The following is a 21,636-nucleotide window of genomic DNA, read 5'->3' on the forward strand; positions in this document are numbered from 1 at the left end:
AATCAGTTTGGAAACAATGTCTCCCATCCTACATGTATAATGCTATTTTGTAGCTGTTTGTAAGAGGAAACCCAAACTTGAAAAGTAGTTGGTTCTTGAACATCCAGCCATATCATGGGGCCAGCAGCTCTGCCTAGAACACCTCCTTCAGGCAGGAGAGACTGGTAAGGATTGGGCCTCTTCATAAGATCCTCCAGTAAAACAAGGTGCAGACAGCCAAAATCAGGATCAGCCAAACTTCCCACAGCTGCCACAATTAAATCGTGCAACCAAAGGGAAACTTACGAAAGTCTTTACAAGATCATGTGCTCTCTGTCAAAAATGGCCTCACTAACCAGCCATCCCAACACCCCCGGGCAGAAGCAAGAGAAATGCTATGACTTCAGAGGCTAGCCTAAGCTATATAGTGAGTTCCACACCAGCCTGGGACACAGAGTAAGATCCCATCTGTATTCCTTTCCTTTCTATTGCTGTGATAAAGACTATGACCAAAAACAATTTGGGGAGGAAAGGGTTTATTTCATCTTACAGATTGTAGTTCATCCTGAAGGAGAAACCACGACAGATACTCGAGCAAGAACCTGGAGGGAGGAATGGAGCACAGACCATGGAGGAATGCTGCTTACTGGCTTGCTCTCTGTGGCTCACTCCACCTACGTGTTTTGTTCAATTCAGCTCCACCCACCCAGGCATGGCACCGCCCATAATGGGCTGAGCCCTCCCATGTCAATCACTAATCAAGAAAACACTGCCCCAACCCCATCTGCCTTCAGGCCAATCTGATGGAGGCAATTCCTCAATTGAGATTCTCTCTTAAACCAGATATAACTAGTTTTGTGTCAGGTTAACAAAAACTAACCAGTGCTCCACAAAACAAAACACAACAAAACAAAACAAGCAAGAAGAAAAAAAAAAAAGAGGGCCAGCAAAGACAGTCCAGCCAGTAAAGGCACTTGCTACCAAGGATGACAGCTTGATTTCAATCCCTAGATACTACACAGAAGGAGAGAACTGATGTCCTTCACACAAGCAAAATAATAAATAAACGAGTTGTTGTTGTTGTTGTTGTTGTTGTTGTTGTTGTTGTTGTTGTTTTTAAAGTGAGACAGTTGCCAGGTAAGTCAAGATAGATTTTCACTCACATCAATGTAAGACTGTTATCAAGGAGAACCGGGTGTTCCTGTGCATTCCTTGTCAGAGTGTAGAACGCTGCAGCCGCTGTAGAAATGGTACGGAAGAGACCCAGAGGTTCCAATCTAGATGTGGACCCCAAAGGAGAAGCAAGGAGCCAGCAGTTCCCACAGTGTTAAGAGCAGTGTCCAGTACTGCGGCAGCACACATGGGGTCTGCTGGTCTGAGTTTCAGAAACAAATGGGTGGATAAAACGTGTTGTGTGTGTGGGAGGTGTGTGTTTAAAGGGATATTATTCAGACTTGAAAAACAAAAGAAATTCTGACATACACTACAGCAATGCATGAACCTTGAAAACATTATGTAGATGAAATCAAGTTAGTACCTTAAAGACAAAAGCTTTGGGATTTCCCGTGAGGTATCTAGAGGAGTCTAGCTTATCAAGGCAGAGATGGAGGGCTGAGGGAGGAAAAACAGGGACAAATAGTACTGCAGAGATATTTTAGTAAATTAAAAAAAAAAAAAAAAAAGAGTATCTGGGCTGGAGAGATGGCTCAGCGATTAAGAGCACTGATTGCTCTTCTGAAGGTCCTGAGTTCAAATCCCAGCAACCGCATGGTGGCTCACAACCATCCCTAATGAGATCTGATGCCTTCTTCTGGTGTATCTGAAAACAGCTACAGTGTACTTACACATAATAACTAAAAAAAATCTTTTTTAAAAATAGAGTACCTGTCTATAAAAATGGACATCTGTGTTGTTCCTTCTCTCTGGTGTTTTAGAGTTCACTGAACACTTTAAAAAAACTCTTTAAGGGCTGGTGAGATGGCTCAGCGGTTAAGAGCTCTGACTGCTCTTCCAAAGGTCCTGAGTTCAAATCCCAGCAACCACATGGTGGCTCACAACCATCCGTAACGAAATCTGATGCCCTCTTCGGAGTGTCTGAAGACAGCTACAGTGTAATTACATATAATAAATAAATAAATATTTTAAAAAAAAACTCTTTAAGATTTATTTAACTCTGTGTGTGTGTGTGTTTTGTGTGTGTGTGTGTGTGTGTGTGTGTGTGTGTGTACATAGGATGCCATTGGAGATCAAAAGAGGACATCAGATGCCCGGGAGCTTAAGTATGATTGTCAACTGCTCAACACGGATGCTAGGAACCAAACTCAGGTCCTCTGAAAGAGCAAGTGCTCTTACCTATAGAGCATCTCTCTGGCCCCTAAAACAGGTATTACATTATTTACTGTGTGTGTAAATGTACACCCATACCACAGCACATGTGTGTAAGTCAGAGAACAACTTACGAGAGTCTGTTCTCTTCTTCTACCACCTGGGTCCCATGGATCAACTCGAATTGTCAGGTCTGGTAGTATGTGCCTTTATTGGCTGAACCATCTCTGTGGCCCAGACCAGGCACTTTATAAGTATGATCTGATTTCACCTTCTCGAGGATCCTGGCTGGCAGGCAGGATTGTCACAATTGTTCTTCCATAGAAAAGAGGGGACTGAGGTTCAGAAAGGGCATGTGTGGCCCAAAGTTAGCCAGACTAGTCACCATGACTCCCTCTAAGTCTACTTCTTGCTCTGCCGAACCGTATGGCCAAATCAAGTAGCCAAAGACTTTTAGTCACTACTATTTCTCAATTCCTACTGCCTATGGAACCCTGGGCCTGATTCTTAGTCACCAAAACTGGTCCTTGTCCTGCCTCCGTAGTTTAGTAAGAGAATACAGAATGCGATCATTTGATACGAAGAGCCCCATGACATCAAGGTCTCCTAGAGGTAAGGCCTGAACCTTGTAACCTGAGGTGCTGGTGGACCTATGAAGAGAATGTGAGAGGTGCCAGACACTCTGGAAAGATGCCCTTCTGAGATGCTTCGAGCCCCTCCATGCACCGGTTGATTGGGTTTTCATCTGCTGCTTTGCTTCAGTATTGCCTGACATTAGGCCTTCTCCATCACTTCCTGTGATGGACCCCATGGCATATCACCTTTTCCAAATCATATTCCAAACACAGGCATGCTAATGTCCCTGGCCTACAGCCTCAGGTGCCTGCTGTCCACTCTGTCCATCTGATCATATGGCCTTGTTCTCCATGATTATAACCCTCACCTCACAGCTTCTGCTCTGTCTCTGCTGAAGTCGTGTCTGCTGAAATATGGATGCCTGCCTGTCTCTGTAACTTACACATTAAAGAAAAAAAAATCACCAGGCAAAGACTCTGTAAAGGTCACTTCAGTCAACAAGCACTTATTAAGTGTCTGTAGATGTGAAACATTTATGACCTTTGAGCTTGAGCAATAGGTAACCATCAATCACATTAATAATTAAGCAGACATTTGCGTCTGTGGTCTAGCCCACATGTAGGCAGAGTAGGTGGCCAGTGGAAACAGCCAGAGGACTGCCTAAATTATCTTTCTATCAGAAGGTCCAATTTGGAATCAGAAGACAAATCTGGGAAAACAGACACACCCAGTTGCCATCATTATTAAAGAGGTTCTTGCTGACTGGGTATTTCTGACCCCATTAACAATGTTTCTCCATTAACTGAAGAAAGACCTTGAAGGGACAATGCAAAGGGGCAGAGAAAATAGCCATGGAAAGTCTGAAGCACAAAGCATTAGCCGATCAAAGCTGGCCTAAGAACAAAGAGCAGTCAGTGAGTGACATTGGGCAACCAAAGACTAATGAGAACACCTAACACCAAGGGAAGACATGGCTAAAAGAGAGTGGAGAGACGGGCAGCAGACAGTGAGAGTCCTCCCCTTTTGTTTCATCCCTGAGCCAGCCCCAAGTACAGCCAGGGGGACCCTGTGGAAGGGACCCCCATCTCCCAGTCTAGTCTGAGCCAGTGAGGGTGCAACAGTGCCACGACTGTAAATCTTCTCTGTGCTCACCAAAGCTATCTAAATGCCCCCAAAGTAAAGACCAAAGAGGCCACTTAGGGTTTCAACTGACTGCTCTTGTTCTCTCCTCAAGGCTGTGCACAGGGCTGGAGATGTGTCTCAGCTGGTAGAGCCCCTAGCAAGCCTGTTCAGCACTATATAAATCGGGCATCGTTGCACACCTGTAATAGCACTACTTGGGAGTTGGAGGTGGGAGTATCAGAAGCTTAAAGTTATCCTTGACTACGTAGTGAGTTTGAGGCCAACCTGGGATGATACACAAGCTCTGTTTTTGTTTTATTTTGTTTTTTGTTTTGTTTTTAAGATTTATTTATTATTACACTGTAACTGTCTTCAGACACACCAGAGGAGGGCGTCAGATCTCATTACAGATGGTTGTGAGCCACCATGTGGTTGCTGGCATTTGAACTCAGGACCTTCGGAAGAGCAGTCCTTGCTCTTAACCTTTGAGCCATCTCTCCAGCCCCTTGCTTTTGTTTTTAAAGATGTTCCCAATTGAGATCTACAGGCTTTCTGGAATGTTCTACATAGACTAGCACAGTGCTCCAGTCTTCAAATCTATCTAATTCACTGACCTTTTATTTTATTATTTTACATAAAATTAAATCTGTGGCTACCCTTCCTTTGTTGGTCTGCCATATTGTTTTGTTTTGGTTTTGGTTTTTATTTTGTTTTTATTTTTTTCCATTTTTTATTAGATTTTTTTTCATTTACATTTCAAATGCTATCCCAAAAGTCTCTAATACCCTCCCCCCGCCCTGCTCCCCTACACACCCACTACTTGGCCCTGGCGTTCCCCTGTACTGGGGCATGTAAAGTTTGCAAGACCAAGGGGCCTCTCTTCCCAATGATGGCCAACTAGGCCATCTTCTGCTACATATGCAGCTAGAGATACGAGCTCTGGGGGTACTGGTTAGTTCATATTGTTGTTCCACCTATAGGGTAGCAGACCCCTTTATCTCCTTAGGTACTTTCTCTAGCTCCTCCATTGGGGGCCCTGTGTTCCATTCAATAGATTACTGTGAGCATCCACTTCTGTATTTGCCAGGCACTGGCCTAGACTCGCAAGAAACAGCTACATCAGGGTACTTTCAGCAAAATCATGCTGGTATATGCCATAGTGTCTGCGTTTGGTGGCTGATTATGGGATGGATCCCTGGGTGGGGGCAGTTTCTGGATGGTACTCATCAGGGAAATACAAATCAAAACAATCCTGAGATTCTACCTCACACCAGTCAGAATGGCTAAGATCAAAAATTCAGGTGATAGCAGATGCTGCCGAGGATGTGGAGAAAGAGGAACACTCCTCCATTGCTGGTGGGATTGCAAGCTTGTATAACCACTCTGGAAATCAGTCTGGTGGTTCCTCAGAAAATTGGACATAATACTACCGGAAGATCCAGCAATACCTCTCCTGGGCATCTACCCAGAAGATGTTCCAACTGGTAATAAGGACACATGCTCCACTATGTTCATAGCAGCCTTATTTATAATAGCCAGAAGCTGGAAAGAACCCAGATGTCCCTCAACAGAGAAATGGATATAGAAAATGTGGTACGTTTACACAATGGAGTACTACTCAGCTATTAAAAACAATGAATTTATGAAATTCTTGGACAAATGGATGTATCTGGAGGATATCATCCTGAGTGAGGTAACCCAATCACAAAAGAACTCACTTGATATGCACTCACTGATAAGTGGATATTAACCCAGAAACTTAGAATACCCAAGATACAATTTGCAAAACACAAGAAAATCAAGAAGAAGGAAGACCAATACGTGGATACTTCATTCCTCCTTAGAACAGGGAACAAAATACCCATGGAAGGAGTTACAGAGACAAAGTTTGGAGCTGAGACGAAAGGATGGGTCTGCCATATTGTTAATGTGCCAGAAAAGAGCTGAGATTAAAGTTTAATGAAGCTAAGGGAAATAATCTGTAATGAGCATTAATAAGCACCAAGTGTGAAACTTTTAGTGAGATTGCCCCTGTGATAAGGCATCTCTGTAAATGGCAAATGGTGTGGGGTGCTCTGAAGTCCTCAAATTGTAGCCTGTTTGATACTCTGTCAAACCCAGAGACGTTTTCAGTACATTAACAAACTGTTTCCCCTGAATCAGCCCCCCTGTAGCTACTAGAAACAAGAACCATACCTATAATGGCATTTAGTTTGTATGAGTTTGTCTTTGTGATGCTGGAATTGAACCCAGGACTTTGCACACGCCAGACAAGTGCTCTCTGACTGGACGGCACTCTAAGTCCCTTAGCAGGAATGTAAAAGGCAAACGTATACATCCATCCATTCCACACCCATAAAACGGAAGCATCACTGACAGTTTACAAGTTCCTCCTTTCTGACTCTTAGTTCCCTAGCTTCTGCCACAGTTATCCTTCATTATGCTCCTAGTATAATGATTAAACATTAACTCCCTTGATAAGCCCCTCCCCTCAAAAAGGGGCTGGGAGCAGTTATCCAGCCAGAGAGAATTCACTACATTTGAGCTGACTCTGTACTTCTTCCTGTTGAGAGACATATAGAGCTAGCAGCAATCCTCAGCACAAAGATAAACCCTTTAGGGAAAGATTCTACACACATCCTCTATTGTGATGAGAAATTAGAGGACCTGGCTTTATAAAAGGACCAAGACATTATTAATTTTCAATTGTCCTTTTAAAACCTCAGCATGTGATACACACCTGTAGTTCTGCCACCCAGGAGGCTGAGGCAGAAGAATTGCCTCGAGTTCAAAGTTACCCTGGCTTCATATCCATGTCCTGCCCCCCCCCCCAAGGCAAAAAAAATTAAAATAAAAAAATTAGTCCTTTTCAGATTTTATATGTGGAGTCAGGTAAGGCAAGCACCATTTTTCTGCAAATATTGATGCCTCAATTTTACTTATTATTTCACAAGAATGCACTTGGGGAAAGGAAATAAGAATCCATGGTTATTACACCCTGCTTAAACGATAAACTTCCATCTTTAGTCTCAAGCTATCTACAACAACCACATACTGATCATAAATATGCTTTCACCTTTAGAAAATATATTACATGAGAAACCCTCAGGAGCGGAGAAACTCGCTTTATTTCCCACATACTTCACCTGGCTACATACCCACAGGCCCTATCTCAGTACCCATCATGCTCCACCCCTCCTGATTGTCTTGTGGCTTCTGGTGAGCTTCAGCCACTCCTGTTTGCTGCCTCACTTCTCCACAGCATCTCATTTACTCAGGGGATAACCTGAGGCCCAAATCTGTCACCTCCTGTGATTTCAGAATATTCTTCTGTGTGGTGTGACAAGAGGACAAATATAGGGTGCCATGTAGATCATCCAAATAGCTCACACAGAGAAAGGAAAATGACATTTTAAGCAAACCCATTAAGTCACCGGTGAGTCTTCCGCTTGTAGTGGAGGTGTATATACTACTCAGTGGACAAGATAAGAAACTATAATAGAAATGCCATCGGACAACAGGGAACCCAGCAGAACTGAGTTCTCTCTAGTCCCAGCTGTCCTCATTTGATATGTGAAAGTGTGCAAATCATGTACATTTGTTAAGATAGATAGCTCAGTTATTTCCAATATTCATTGCCCTTTCAGAGTGCCCACAGCTTATCTGAGCCAGAGACAGCCGTGAATAATGACTACAATTCCCAGTCTCCCTTGCAGCTAGACATAAACAAGTAACTAAGTTCTGGCCATTGGTGTAGAAGAAGAAAGATTACATGGAAGTTTCCAAATGGTCCTTTAAGAGACAACTGTAATGTGTGCCCTCCCTTCTCTCCTGCCTTTCACCAAACTTCTTGAGATGTGGAAACATTAGTCAGAAATCTATCTTGGGCCATAATGATAAAAGCCACTCTCTTGGGGTTTCTATTGCTGTGAACAGACACCATAAGCTTGGCCACTCTTATAAGGAAACCTTTCATTTAGGCTGGCTTACAGTTCAGAGATTTAGTCTATTATCATCATGGTAGAAAGCATGGCAACATAGAGGCAGACATGGAGCTGGAGAGATAGCTGAGATCAGCATGCAGCAGGAACAAAGTGAGACACTGGGCCTGACTTGAGCTACCAAGACCTCCAAAGCAGATCCCCAGTGACATATTTCCTCCAACAAGGCCACACCTCCTAATAGTGCCACTCCCTATGAGCCTATGGGCCATTTTTATTCAAACCATCACAGCCACACTTTAGCAACTACGAACCAAAACTAGAAGTAAAATGTACCTCTATAAGAAACTGCAAGCTTTGTATGCACTAGCCTTGCCACCACATACAACCACCACCAACAAAAACTGGAAGTGGCCATGTTTGTCAATGATCAAAGAGCTTCCTGTATTAGTCGGCTTTGTTTTGCTATAATAAAATAACTGAGGCAACTAAAGTTTTTACTAAAAAAGGTCTATGTAGTTCACAGTTTCAGGGGTACAAGGATACGGTGCGTATATCCATTTAGCTCTGGTAAAGGGCCTCTTAGCCGCAGTTGTCATTGTAAAGGTATGCCAAACTGGAAGTCAAAGAAAGATGCTGAGGTCCTGTAATCCCTTCCAAAGTCACACCCTTAAGACAGAAGGATCCCTGCCAGGGTTTACTTTCAAAGGTTTTGTTATTTGAATAGTTTGAGACACAAGCTTTCAATCGTAATAGATCCTTTGTGGACATGACTAAATAATTGAATGATATTCAAACCATAGCACCCCAATGGCACAGTTTATGTGAATTTTTTTCTATGACTATCATTTTCAGGATATCAATTTGTGGTGATTTGAATAGGTATGGCTCCCATAGATTCATGTATTTGATGGTTTGGACCATAGGGAATGGCACTATTAGAAGGTAAGGTCTTGTTAGACTAGTTGCGGTCTTGTTGGAGGAAGTGTGTCACTGTGGAGGTAGGTGTTGAGAGCTTATATATCAGTACAAGCTCCACCCAGTGGAGGAAGATCCTGGCTGCCTCTGGATCAAGATGTAGAATTCTCTTGGTACCTCCAGTGACATGCCTGCATGATGCCCTGCTTGCCACCATGATGATAATGGACTGAATTCTGAAACTGTAAGCCAGCCCCAATTAAATATTTGCCTTTATAAGAGTTGCTTTGGTCATGGTGCCTCTTCACAGCAATGGAACCCTAACTAAGACACAATTACAGAGATCATATTCTAGCAAATGCATATATATTCTCTATGGCATTTAGATTCTGCTAAGGTTATTAAGATAAATATACAATTGATATTATTATTTATTAGACTGCTTATTTATCTATCTATCTATCTATCTATCTATCTATCTATCTATCTATCTATCTATTTATTTATGACAGGGCCTCACTATGTAGTTCTGGCTCACCTGGAACTCACAGAGATCCATCTGCCTCTGCCCTTCTTGTTTTTTTTTTTTTAAATATTTATTTATTTTTTTATTTATATGAGTACACTGAAGCTCTATTCAGACACACTAGAAGAGTGCATCAGATCCCATTACAGGTGGTTGTAAGCCACCGTGTCATTGAACTTAGGACCTCTGGAAGAGCAGTCAGTGCTCTTAGCTGCTAAGCCATCTCTCCAGCCCCTGGCTCTGCCTTTTAAATGCCAGGATTAAAGACCTATACCACCACAGCCAGATTTTGAGGCTGGAAGACATCGGCTTTTGATCCAGATTTTGAGGAACAGTAGCCGTGGAAAGCTTAGGCCCAGGCATAGTGGTCCACACCTTTTATCTCAGGAGACAGAAACAGGCGAATCTCTGAGTTCAGGGCCAGCCTGTTACACAGAAACTTCCAAGTAGGGAAAAACTTAAGTTCAGCCCTAGTGGTATGAGCCTTTAATTCCAGGATTCAGGAGACACAGCCATGCAGATCTCTGAGTTCAAGGTCAAGCCACAAAGCAAGTAACAGGACAACCAAGCTTTGGCAGGGAAGGAGTTGGAAAACAGAAAGCTGGTAATAATGTAATAGGACAAGGGGCCATGTTCCAGCTTCAGTAAGTAGCAGACCTTGGTAACCTCAGCCATGTGGCTCTGGCTTTAGAATCAAGAGTAGATGAAGACTACTGGGACAATTGATGATCCTGGTTAGCTGGAGCTAAGAAATTAGTGGTGATTAAGAAGAGGCCAGCATCACTGAGATGAAATTTTCTGGGAAGTGTTTTCTGAGAGCACAAAGAAGTTGTGTTCCAGAGATAGCCAAGGTTGTACCTTGAGCTGCAGCTTGACTTGGTAATGTGTAAGAATCACCAAGGTGGTATTAGCTTTGAAGGCATGAAGGGGTCATAGAGATCAGCTGTAGCTTGGCACCATGAGAGGCCAGAGAAGTCCATTGGTGGAGGTGCAGCCTCGGTTATAGTTGACAACCCAGGACTGAAGGGGTCATGCAAAGAAGTTGAAGCTTGGAACCATAAAGAAGGCCTATGAGAGGCTATTGGTGCAAGCCTAGTTGCAATGAGAAATTCTAGTATGTTAGAAATGACAGTACCATGGGATAACCACCAGGAATAACAGCAGCAGTGGAGTGGAATCAATGAGACACTGGAGTGCTACAGAGGGCAGAGTTGGAGATCAGACCCAAGTCCTTTGGAGCATCCCAGATCATGTTTGGATCCCAGACATTGGAACAAACAGCTGTAAAGTTGAAGTTGCCTTGGAGACCCCAAGATGTTAGAGATATCAGAGCTGTGGGATACCTGTTGATGAAAGCTCCTAACAGGGAATGAAACCAGCCCAAGAGAAAGAAGGCTGTCATAGTCATCAAAGCAAAACTGAGTTGGAGAGCTGATAAGTGCTGTGACATCATTCATGGAATGTAAAATTTGGAGTTTCCCCAGCTGGTTTTTGGTCTTGCGATTGTCCAGGATTTCCTCACTATGTCATTTTGGAATGATAAAGTATATGTTGTGATGTTGGAGGTCTGCGATCTGCTTTTTGGTTTTGATTTTATAGGGGGTTAGAGTTAAGTGATTGGATGAATCTCAGAAGAGACTTTGAACATTGGACTTTTAAACATTGTGGAGACTGTGATAGACTATGAGGACTTTTGAAGTTGGTCACAATGTATTTTGCATTATTCTATGGCTAGGTATGGACCCTAGACTCATGTGTTTGAACAAGCCTCTGGGAGCCAGGGAGTAGAATATGGTAGTTGGAATATGCTTAGCTTAGGGAGTGGCACTTTTAGGAGTTGTGCCCTTGTTGGAGGGAGTGTTCTCTGTGGGAGTGGGCTTTGAGACTATTCTCCTAATTTCTAGAAGTCAGTATTCTCCTGTCTGCCTTTGGAGCAAGATGTAGAACTTTTGGCTTCTCCGGCCCTATGTTTGGCTGGATGCTGCCATGCTCCTGCCTTGATAATAATGGACTGAATCTCTGGACCTGTAAGCCCCAATTACAGGCCCTTTAAATATCATAAACCCAATTAAATATTGACTTTTATAAGAAACAAAGAAAAGAAACAAATGCTCTTACAGTTTCTTTGAAGATTTTTGACATTAGATAATTGATAAGTTTTAAAAGAATAATCTTACAAATGTTTATATTGTCTGGTCTGGATATTGAACAGGTACTGAGAATAAACTTTGGGAAAAGGAATCAAAGCAAAATCATAAGATTGATTGACCTACTTGGCATAATTAGAAAAATTCTTCCCAAGGTGGTTGCCTGGCTGGTCTCTTATCCAAGTTTGCCTCATGGTATGAGGCATTCAAGTATAAATGTTAAAGTTTCCCTGACATGGTCTGAATGCTGGGTCTCTAAATGGTAGCACTGTTTTGGGATGGTCTGGAAACCCAAGAAGGGCCCTTCCTGACTCACCCTCTGCTTCTTATGATGAAGCCTCTGTCACATGAGCCCACAACTATGGCAGTCACCAATACTACAGACCCAGAAATAACAGAGCTAGCCATGGTGAACACTCTGAAACCAGGAGCCAAAATAAATCCTTCCTCTTTTGAGTTACTGTCTCATGTATTTTGGTCAGCAACACAAAAGCCTGGCTGACATACACAGACATCTGGACAACCGGTCCCCTTCTTGTCACATTTTGTCACTCTGTGTCTGTGTTGAACCAGAGTCTTGGTGTCATGGCTCCATGCTCAGATCCCCCAGGACTTCAAGCCTTTCATCTTTCTCTGTGTTCCTCACTGACCTGGTTTCTGTTGCTGTGATAAAACACTCTAACCAAAAGCAACTTAGGGGAGAAAGGGGCTTATTTGGCTTTGAATTCCAGGTCCAAGTCTATCAGTGAAGGAAATCAGGACAGGGACTCAAGCAGGAACTTGAAGGTAGGCTTATTTGCTAACCCATGCGGCATTTCTTCTAACCAGGGAACTCATTCACAGCCAAGGAAGTATAGTAGAAACCATGGAAGGCTGCTTACTGGCTTGCACAGGCTCATGCTCAGCTGGCTTCCTTACAGGACTATCTACTGTGAGAATATACCACTATCTACTGTGAGAATATACCACCTATCGACTGTGAGAAGATACCACCTATCTACTGTGAGAATATACCACCTATCGACTGTGAGAATATACCACCTATCGACTGTGAGAATATACCACCCACAATAGGATAATAGGACCCTCCTATGTTGTTGTTGTTGAACAATGAAAATAATCCCCTACATGCACATCCACAGGCCAATTTGATCTAGGAAATTCCTTTCAGGTAATGTACAGCTCAGATGTCCTCTTCTCATTAATGTCAACTCTCCTAAAGTTAGAGTCTTCCACCGACATCCTTTCCTTCCTACCTCTCCTGACTCTCTGCTCAAGCACATTTTCAGCACAGAAGACATCCACTAGTCAGCCAGCTTCACCTATACACATTAGCTTCAGCTTTGCCTCATGTCAACCTAAAGACAGAGCATAGATCCTTCACTAGACCTTCTCCCTTCCAGGTGATTTTCTTGTCTTTACCAAGTCTAAATAGCTTTCAAAGAGAGGCCTATCCTAGCTATGACGCCAATGGTGTCATTCTCTGATATGTTTTCCCTCCTGTGTGTCTCCTCTTCAGTCTCCCCCTATATGGTTCATTCCAAGAGAATGTTTGAGCTTTCTTGTGGCTGGGCACTGCCCTTTATGGCTTCCCCTTCTCTCAAGCTTATCAGACACACTTCTGTCAGAGAATGCAATGCCCTTCTCAGGGGATACTGTAGCAGCAATGGAAACAGTAAGTATCCCTTTACACTTCAGGGGTATGGATTCCCTTGACCCCTAAATCTTGGACATCTCAATTACCAATTCATTTCACAGTTTGTCAACTCACAGGCTCATCAAAAAGAATGCAACGTTTTCCTGGTGGCTTTATATTTTCCTTCAGATCATTGTTCCTGGTGAGCAGATTCTAACACAGTTCCAGAATTGCGTTTGAAGATAGGCAGGCAGTATCCTTCTAGGAAAACGTGCTACTTAAATAGGGCGTTAATATTTGCTAGTAAAGAAATGAAATAGTCACTTAACAGGATGAACATTGCCAACTTTATCTTGATTATCTTGATAGACTTCCCAGGAGTCTCAGGGAAACAGCAGCTATAGCCCTGTATGTACTTAAGAAATGTATTTTTATAATTGGCTCACATAATTATGCAAGTCCATCAGTCCTCCATCTGCAGGCTGGAGAACCAGGAACGCTGGTGGAACTCAATATAAGGAGAAAGACTTGAGAACCTGTGCAAAGTTTGGGGAGGGGTCCACATCGGTGTGGTCTTGGACTGAAGACTCCAGACTTAGCAGCTCCAGGATCCCACGCAAGGGTAGAGATGTGTCTGTCAGCTTAAGAAGAGGAAGTGAATTTGCCCTTTTTGTACCCTTCCCGTCTATTCTGTTTCTAAATGATTGGGCAATGCTCAGGCTGCTGACTGAAATGCTGAATCGCTTTCAGAGATGCCTTGGCAAATGTAGAAAGAATGTAAGGGATGCAGACAATCCCAGCCAAGCAAACACTAAAAGAAAAATTACCACCACATATGGCAAACTTGAGATGAATCGAGTGTACCTGGAACTTAAAACACAAGTAGAGGTCCCCACAAGACCCCACTAACCTTGAGAACATGTGAAGAAAGGTCTGATTCTTCAGTATGGTGAAACGTTAAAAGGACCATTTCATTTGCTCACAACAGCAACTTAATTATAACAAGAAATTTGTCTATTCTGGGGGGGGGGGAAGAGTTCCATTTGGTACGATGACCTCTATGGTACCTGCAGTCCGGTGACCAGCGTAATGATGGCTCACAGTACAGGTACAAGTGGTACTGATAGGGCTTCAGTGGGTTTTATGCAAACCAGCCACGTTTATGTTTTCATTTTGATATCAGAATATCTAAATCGGTCTGGGAGTTACCTAACTGTAGCAATAGAAACTAACGCTGGCTAGCTTTTTTGAGAAGAGGAAACTAACTTAAAGTTTAGGAGGTGTGCATCCAAACTTGTCGGGCGATCTGGAGAGCCTACTCGGACACTAGACATCTAACCATGATGTCTGCGTGGTCTGAAGGTAGACACCGGACTGTGTCCTTGAGCATTATTGCGTATGTCTCTTCCATTTGCCAATACTGCAGGCCCTATTGTGTGGCCTGTGCTTGGAGACCTCTGCTGTCCTAGGAAGACTTGCTTCTTGATATTACAGGTCATCTATAAAGAGAGGCTCCAGCATCACCTCTTCTCAAGGTCACATTGGGATGTCTGGATCTCTGCGTTAACCATCTAGCAACGCCATATTCCAATATTTGTGTGGACATTTGAGCACAAATCTCCTCTGTGAGGATATAAACCATCACTATAGATAAATAAGAAAAATGGAATATAAAAATCCCCTAAGTCTAAATATACCAGAGAGACATGCTCAGACATCCTGTAGCAAAGCACCACACTGTGACAAAAATCATTAATCTACTCCTAAATCTGTTCCCATAGGAAACTCTGATATATTGTCATTTCTTTATGGCTTAATGTTGGGCAAGTCGTCAGGATGGTCACAACCTGCTATTTGCACATTAGCCCCTGACCTTGCTAAATCAGTAGGTCATTATCTCAGAGTGCTGAGTCCTCTGGAGAGGCTGTGGGCATGGTTTCCAGTTCCATTCAGAATTACCTTGTTGGTTTGGCAAATAAATCCACGGATAGACTGGGCAGAGTCAGCATTAAATGGAGCGGCAGATGCAGTTGGATCTGGTCTTGCTGGAGCTGCCATCCCCTCCCCAACTGAGCCTCTGAGATATTTTTCCGCGTTTGCCAAATTCCAGAATTAGAAAGCTCAGCCTGGGCTCCTGTTGTCCAATGAATTTAACGGACAGTGACTAGATTCGAATGTAATTCTAATGCTTCGGTGCTCAAGCATGCCATTGGGAGTGCAGATTCTCTCCGTCATATGTGGGATTTTCCATTTTAATTACAGACCATTAGTGAAATGTATTTACCATCTTGCAAATGATCAACACATTCAGATCTTAATTTTCCTTCTACAATTGGATGCAGGTGAAAACAGGGAGAACAGTCCCTCCCAGACTGTCCCATTTGTGTGTGTGACGAGCTGGAGAGAAGGGGACGGGAATCAGACTACTTCTCTGGATGGCAGTTCGTTTGATGCTTAGTAGAGGCTTGTTATGTTTATCTCCCTTTAACCTTGAAATTTTACAGAAAAGGGCCTTTGAACTGATCATAAAATAATAGCAATCAGGAGATTTCTGATACAATAAAGGCTGAACATATTTTTTTAAAACCAAACAAACTATGGCTTATTCATGAACACAAATACAAAACGCCTGGATTGGGGGAAAAGATATCTATCCAGCACACTTAATGCCCACGAATAAGTCAGATGTTGACCACATGGGATTTCTGTTGGCTTGGCCAGCCCTTTAGTGTAAATCAGAAAAGAGGGAAAGGGGTAGTGACAGATGGAGGGTTGTAGTTGAGAGAGAGCAGTGCCTTTAGGTTGCCAAGGCCATGGGAAAAACATGTCTTTATTGGGAAAAAGGTGGTTCAAGGCATATAGCATGCTGTGGGGTCCTTACCACCCTGAGCCAATCGCCCAGGCTCATCCATAGACTGAGCTTCAGCTCTCTCTCTCTCTCTCTCTCTCTCTCTCTCTCTCTCTCTCTCTCTCCCCCTCCCCCCAAGATTTGTAATGTGTATAAGTATTTGCCCAAATCTATGTATGACATGCATGCACCATCTGCATGCCTGGAACCCATGGAGGTCAGATGAGATTGTTGGATTCCCTGGAAATGGAGTTATAAATGGTTGTGAGCCACCCTGTGGGTGCTGGAAACTGCACCTGGGTCCTCTGCAAGAGCAGCAAGTGCTCTTAACCACTGAGCCATCTCTCCAGCCCAAGGGCAGTTTCCTTTCTTTCTGTCTGTCTGTCTGTCTGTCTGTCTTTCCTTCCTTCCTTCTTTCCTCCTTTCTTTCCTCTCCTTTCTTTCTTTCTTCTTCTTTCTTTCTTTCCTCCTTTCTTCTGTCTTTCTTCCTTTTTTCCTCCTTTCTTCCTTTCTTTCTTTCCTCCTTTCTTTCTTTCTTTCTTTCTTTCTTTCTTTCTTTCCTTCCTCCTTTTTTCCTTCCTTCCTTCCCTTCCTTCTTTCTTTCGTTTATTTGAAACAGGGTCTCTCTACATAGTTTTGGCTGTCCTGGAACTTGCTTTGTAGACCAGGCTGGCCTCGAACTCACAGAGATCTATTTGCCTCTGCCTCCCAAGTGCTGGAATTGAAGGCACTACCTCCAATCAAGATCAATTTCTTGATGGGGTTTCCTGATCCTTCTCTGAAACATGACTGTGAGAACCAAAGCCCATAGGACTAGTTTATGGGTTTAGATTTTGCTCCCAATACTTACAAACTTTGAAATTTGGAAATGGGATTGACCAAAGCTGAGGAAATTAAGATGAGCCCCAACCTTCTCTGCCTATGTCCTCAAACAAAGGAGAATTTGGACACAGAGTGAGACACACAGAGAAAGAAGATCTACAAGGAGATACAGGAGATGGCCAGTCAGATGCTCCCAGAAGCTAGGGGAGAGTTTGAACAGTGCTCTCTCTCTCTCTCTCTCTCTCTCTCTCTCTCTCTCTCTCTCTCATCAGAAAGATCACAGCTCTGCTGACAAGCTGGTGTCACACTTTTAGCCTAAAAAGACAACAAATTTCTATTATTTAAGCCAGCCAGTTTGTGACACTTACTTTCTTAGGACAGTACCAGAAAAAAAAAATCACATGGACAATAACACTAGGGGTCAGCAAAAGGCAGGACCACCAGGCATGACCTTAGCCAGGGGGTCAGGATTCAACAGAGGTCACCACTGGTCCACAGAAGTTTCCTGAAGCCGTAGAAAAGCCTGAAAGCCGTAGCTGAGGCATAGAAAAGTGGTGTAGAGAAGGGCCGTGAGCCCACAAAAGAAAATCCCAGCTAACACAGCCATTACAAAATAAAGGGGATGTTGTCTAAAGACAAAGGTCAGGATTGGGAAATCCACATTTAGAGTCAATCAATGGAGTAAGCCGTGAAGAGACAGAGGAAATTCCAAGTGACGGCATTAAAGGAAAGCAGAAACACAGTTCTTTAAATATAAAATATATTAATATTCTACCCACTTTACTGTGTAAAAATAAGCAATAGGACAATTAAAACATGCTGCATACTGGAGAGATAATTCAGTGGTGAAGTGTCACATCCGCTCTCGACCAGCAAGAACGACACGACCACCAGTTCTTCTAACAGCAGTTTATTCAGCAAGCTTCAGTCTTCATCTCTCTCCTTCTTCATCTCTCTTCTCTTCCTCTCTCTCTCTTCCTCTCTCTCTCTCTTCCTCTCTCTTCCTCTCTCTCTCTCTCTCTCTCTCTCTCTCACACTCTCTCTCTCCCCCCCTCTCACTCTTATATACTCTCAGCCCCCATCCACTCACAGCAGGCCATGTCACCTCACCAGGCACGCGGCTTCAGCCAATCAGGGTGGCAGAGGCACCAAATATGGACTTGTTTACACTGCCAGTATCATGGTGCACCTGCACAGTTCTCACGATGGTCATGGCTTATTTTCAGGTGTATGAGGAAGTCAGGTGCAAGTCATAAGACTTAGCAGCAGTCCCGGGCTGCCACACCCTCTCCTCACAGTGAAGAAACCCGACTGTTCTGCCAGAGACTTGGGGTCAGTGTCTAGCACTCACATGGCAGCTCCAGTTCCAAGGGATCTGACTCCCAATTTCCACAGACACTAGACACTCATGTGATTCACAGATATACATGCAGGCAAAACATCCATATACACACACACACAAAAAAAAAAAAACCCTACAAATATGGTAAAGGTCATTCCATGGGTGGGTATAGTTGCTTTACTATGCATAGAAACTAATAGGACGTTGAAGGTCATTGGAGAATTTTCAACTCAAGCCAGAGATGGATATGGAGATAGCATGTTTCTATATGATTGTATCACATGAAAATTTAATTGGCCCCTTTGCACAACATTTCTGAATGTTTTCTGGTCCCTGTGGGTAAACAGCAGACCGTAATTCCCATGCACGATGAGAATTAGTAAATCCGCTGAGTCTTACATTACACTTGTGGAACAAAAAAAGAAACCAAGCTCACGAGTGAAATGGAACTAGGTTTGGGAACAGAAATAGAATAATGTGGGGGCTCTGCCCACCCCACCCCCACATCTGAGGAGAAGCAGAGGCAGCGGGTGTTTATTTCTGTTTGTCATTCTTGACTTAGCCATGCATAAATGAACTGGCTAACTGAGGTATAATCACAGGGTCCCAAGTGGGTCCACTTTCCTAGACAGCTTCAAATCATCTCATAACCACAGTCCGACTAAACGTGCTTTTCCTATAACCCATGAGAGGGATGTCACATTCCTCTGTCACACAGAATGTGAATAGTTTCCAGGCCTCTGCATGCCTGAGACTGCCCAGATGTGTATCATTCTGAATCGTTCAAGTCAAGGAAACATGCACTTCTTTTGTCTTCTGGAGAAAATGGTTTCTGACTATTAAAAGAGGGGATCATAAATATACCACAAGCTCCAACAACAAGATCTATAAAGTCGTTGGCAACACAGATAATGACAAGAAATGCTATCTTCCACCTTTTTTTTTTTTTTTTTTTTTTTGCCACAGCAGAAAAGATTCCCTGACATGCACGCAGTGTTTATCTTCTGTTGTATGTTAGACATGACATTGCTCTATGCAAAGGGTCTCTGAAGAATGTTATCTGGAACTTTTATGATTTCCCAGGAATCTTAAGGAGGAGGCCAAAGGTCACTGAGGACCTACAGAGGATGGTAAATGCTTTGTGATATACTGTTTGGGTAGATTAAAAGGTGTTTCACATATCATGCTGTGACTGTGTAGGGTCACCAAATCCAGTCAGATGGGGAACATTTTAATTAGTAACCAGTTGGGAACCTTGATATTGAAAATAACGGAAACACTTGATTGAGCACTTTTTAATCTGCTGTTCTCTACTATGTAGATGTGAAAAAGGATTACCCAAGCCACACACAACAGAACCTGTGAGAACTGGATCAGAACAATTCTGTGTAACGAAGAATACAGGGACACAGTAACAGCTTCTGGTGAGAGTGATGGACAGGGTGTTTGGGGTTTACAGTCACCGTCCCCTTCTGTCCCCAAACTCTGAGTGGCAGATGTTCTCTGTGCTTTACAGCTTAAAGGAAGGATGCTGAGGGCAAGGCCCAACAAACTGCTCTGCCTCAGAACTATGATGTTCCGCCCTTGCACATGGAGAGGAAGCACCCACAGATCCGTGCCTGCCTGCAGAAGGCTCAAGACTGATGCAGGCAAAGGCGCAGAAGACAGCGTGAGCTTAATGCACAAGTCAGGTTTTTAGTTAGGGCTCCCAGGCATCCCAGTGTGCTTGGGACTGTTTCCTGAAAGTCCTGGGTACCCTAGGGAGGTCGGTCACTTGAGTCCCCACCCCACACCTGCCCCATGAGTCCCATAAAGGTTCCAGGGAGCAACTCTGAAGGAGAATGCACACACAGTAGGCCTGACTCATGGCTTAGAATCCTGAGATTAGAAGACACCAACTTTCTAAAGCGATACAAATAAGCACAACCAGCTTTTGCCCCAAAGGAGGCTTTAAAAATATCACTTATTCATCCATCCATCCATCCATTCACTCATTCATTCATTTATGGTAGTAGCTGATCTTATCCCTGGTGGTGGTGGTGGGGATAGTGTGCATGTGCGGGTGCGGGTGCGTGTGCATGCGCGTGGAGATGGTTCTCTTCTTCCAGCTCTAGCTCCAGGAACTGGACTCAAACCATCTGTCTTGGTGTGTTGGTGGCAAGTCCTTTTACCCAATGAGCCATCCCACAGGCCCAGGAGATAATTCTTGTTAATATCTTGTTTCACTGCTGAGGAACAAGGTGCCTTATCTCATATGCTATTCTGCAAGCATCCTTGAGTAGACACAGAAGCTGTCCCAAGGACAATGTAAGGCCCTCAAGGAGCATTTGCTCCCAAGACGTGGGCTAGCTAAGAAGTGATTAGACCATGTTCAATTCGAAGCTCTTCAGCTGTGTAACCACATTTGCTCCCCCACCTCTTAAGTTATGCTCAGCTTTATAGCATTAAAACCAAATGAAGTCGGCGTTGCTTCTGTTGTTGTTGTTTAAGGAGGGTGCTTTTCTTTTAATTCAGACTTTGAACTCTTAGTCATATGTTTAATGTATGTTACTGTCCATATCACCTGCATTTATGGAATATAAATTTGAACGTTTGGCAGGATGCTACTACATTATAAAATAAAATGACTGAGTTAGGCTAATTGACTAAGTGAGATCTTATTTCTCTATCCTTGTTACCACCTGGGACTTTATTTCTGTTTGAGTTGAATGTTCAGTGAAATGGTAGTGTATGTATGTGTGTTTGTGTGTGCATGCACGTGTGTGTGTGTGTGCGCATGCATATATACATGCATGTGATGTCTTGAAACTGGAGTCCTATGTATGACTAAGTAAGTATTTTAATACTGGGTGATAGCCCCAGCCCTTCTGCCTTGTATTTTCATCCATGCAGAACAAACTTGGGCTGTGAATTTTAATACTAGGATAGTTTTAAAAAGATGTTCCATTATCTTTTAAAAAGTAGCTAAGATTATTGCATTGAAAACCTATTTTTCACAGATTTTCATTATTTTGCACAGTTGTGGACCACAGCATCAAATGGGCATGATTATTTAGGCAGATTTTTAAAGTCTTTTTCCCCCTGGTAATATTCAGATAAAATTTCCTTTTCCTTTTTTTGTTTAACACAAGGTGCCAGCTGGGTGCGGATATTACAGCATGTTTTTAAAAGTTTATTTTCATTTCCTTTTTGGGTGTAACTAGTTCTTTTATCTGTTGCTCTCTGAAGATCAAAAGAAAATGAGCTGAAGAAACAAGCGCACAGAGACAGAAGGTATGTATAATGAGTTTCTACTGACTGAATGGAAGTTGCCCTTAAGGATACTGTGGCCCACGAGGGTCCAGGAGTCAGGACAGAGCATGAGAACATGACAGACACAGCTGAGCCTTCGAGAGAGTTGATTAAGATGCCCTTGGATCTGAACACAGAAGCCTTATGGAGGGGCACTTATGAC

Source organism: Mus musculus, chromosome 2 (genome assembly GCF_000001635.26).
Source record: "Mus musculus strain C57BL/6J chromosome 2, GRCm38.p6 C57BL/6J".
NCBI lineage: Eukaryota > Metazoa > Chordata > Mammalia > Rodentia > Muridae > Mus > Mus musculus.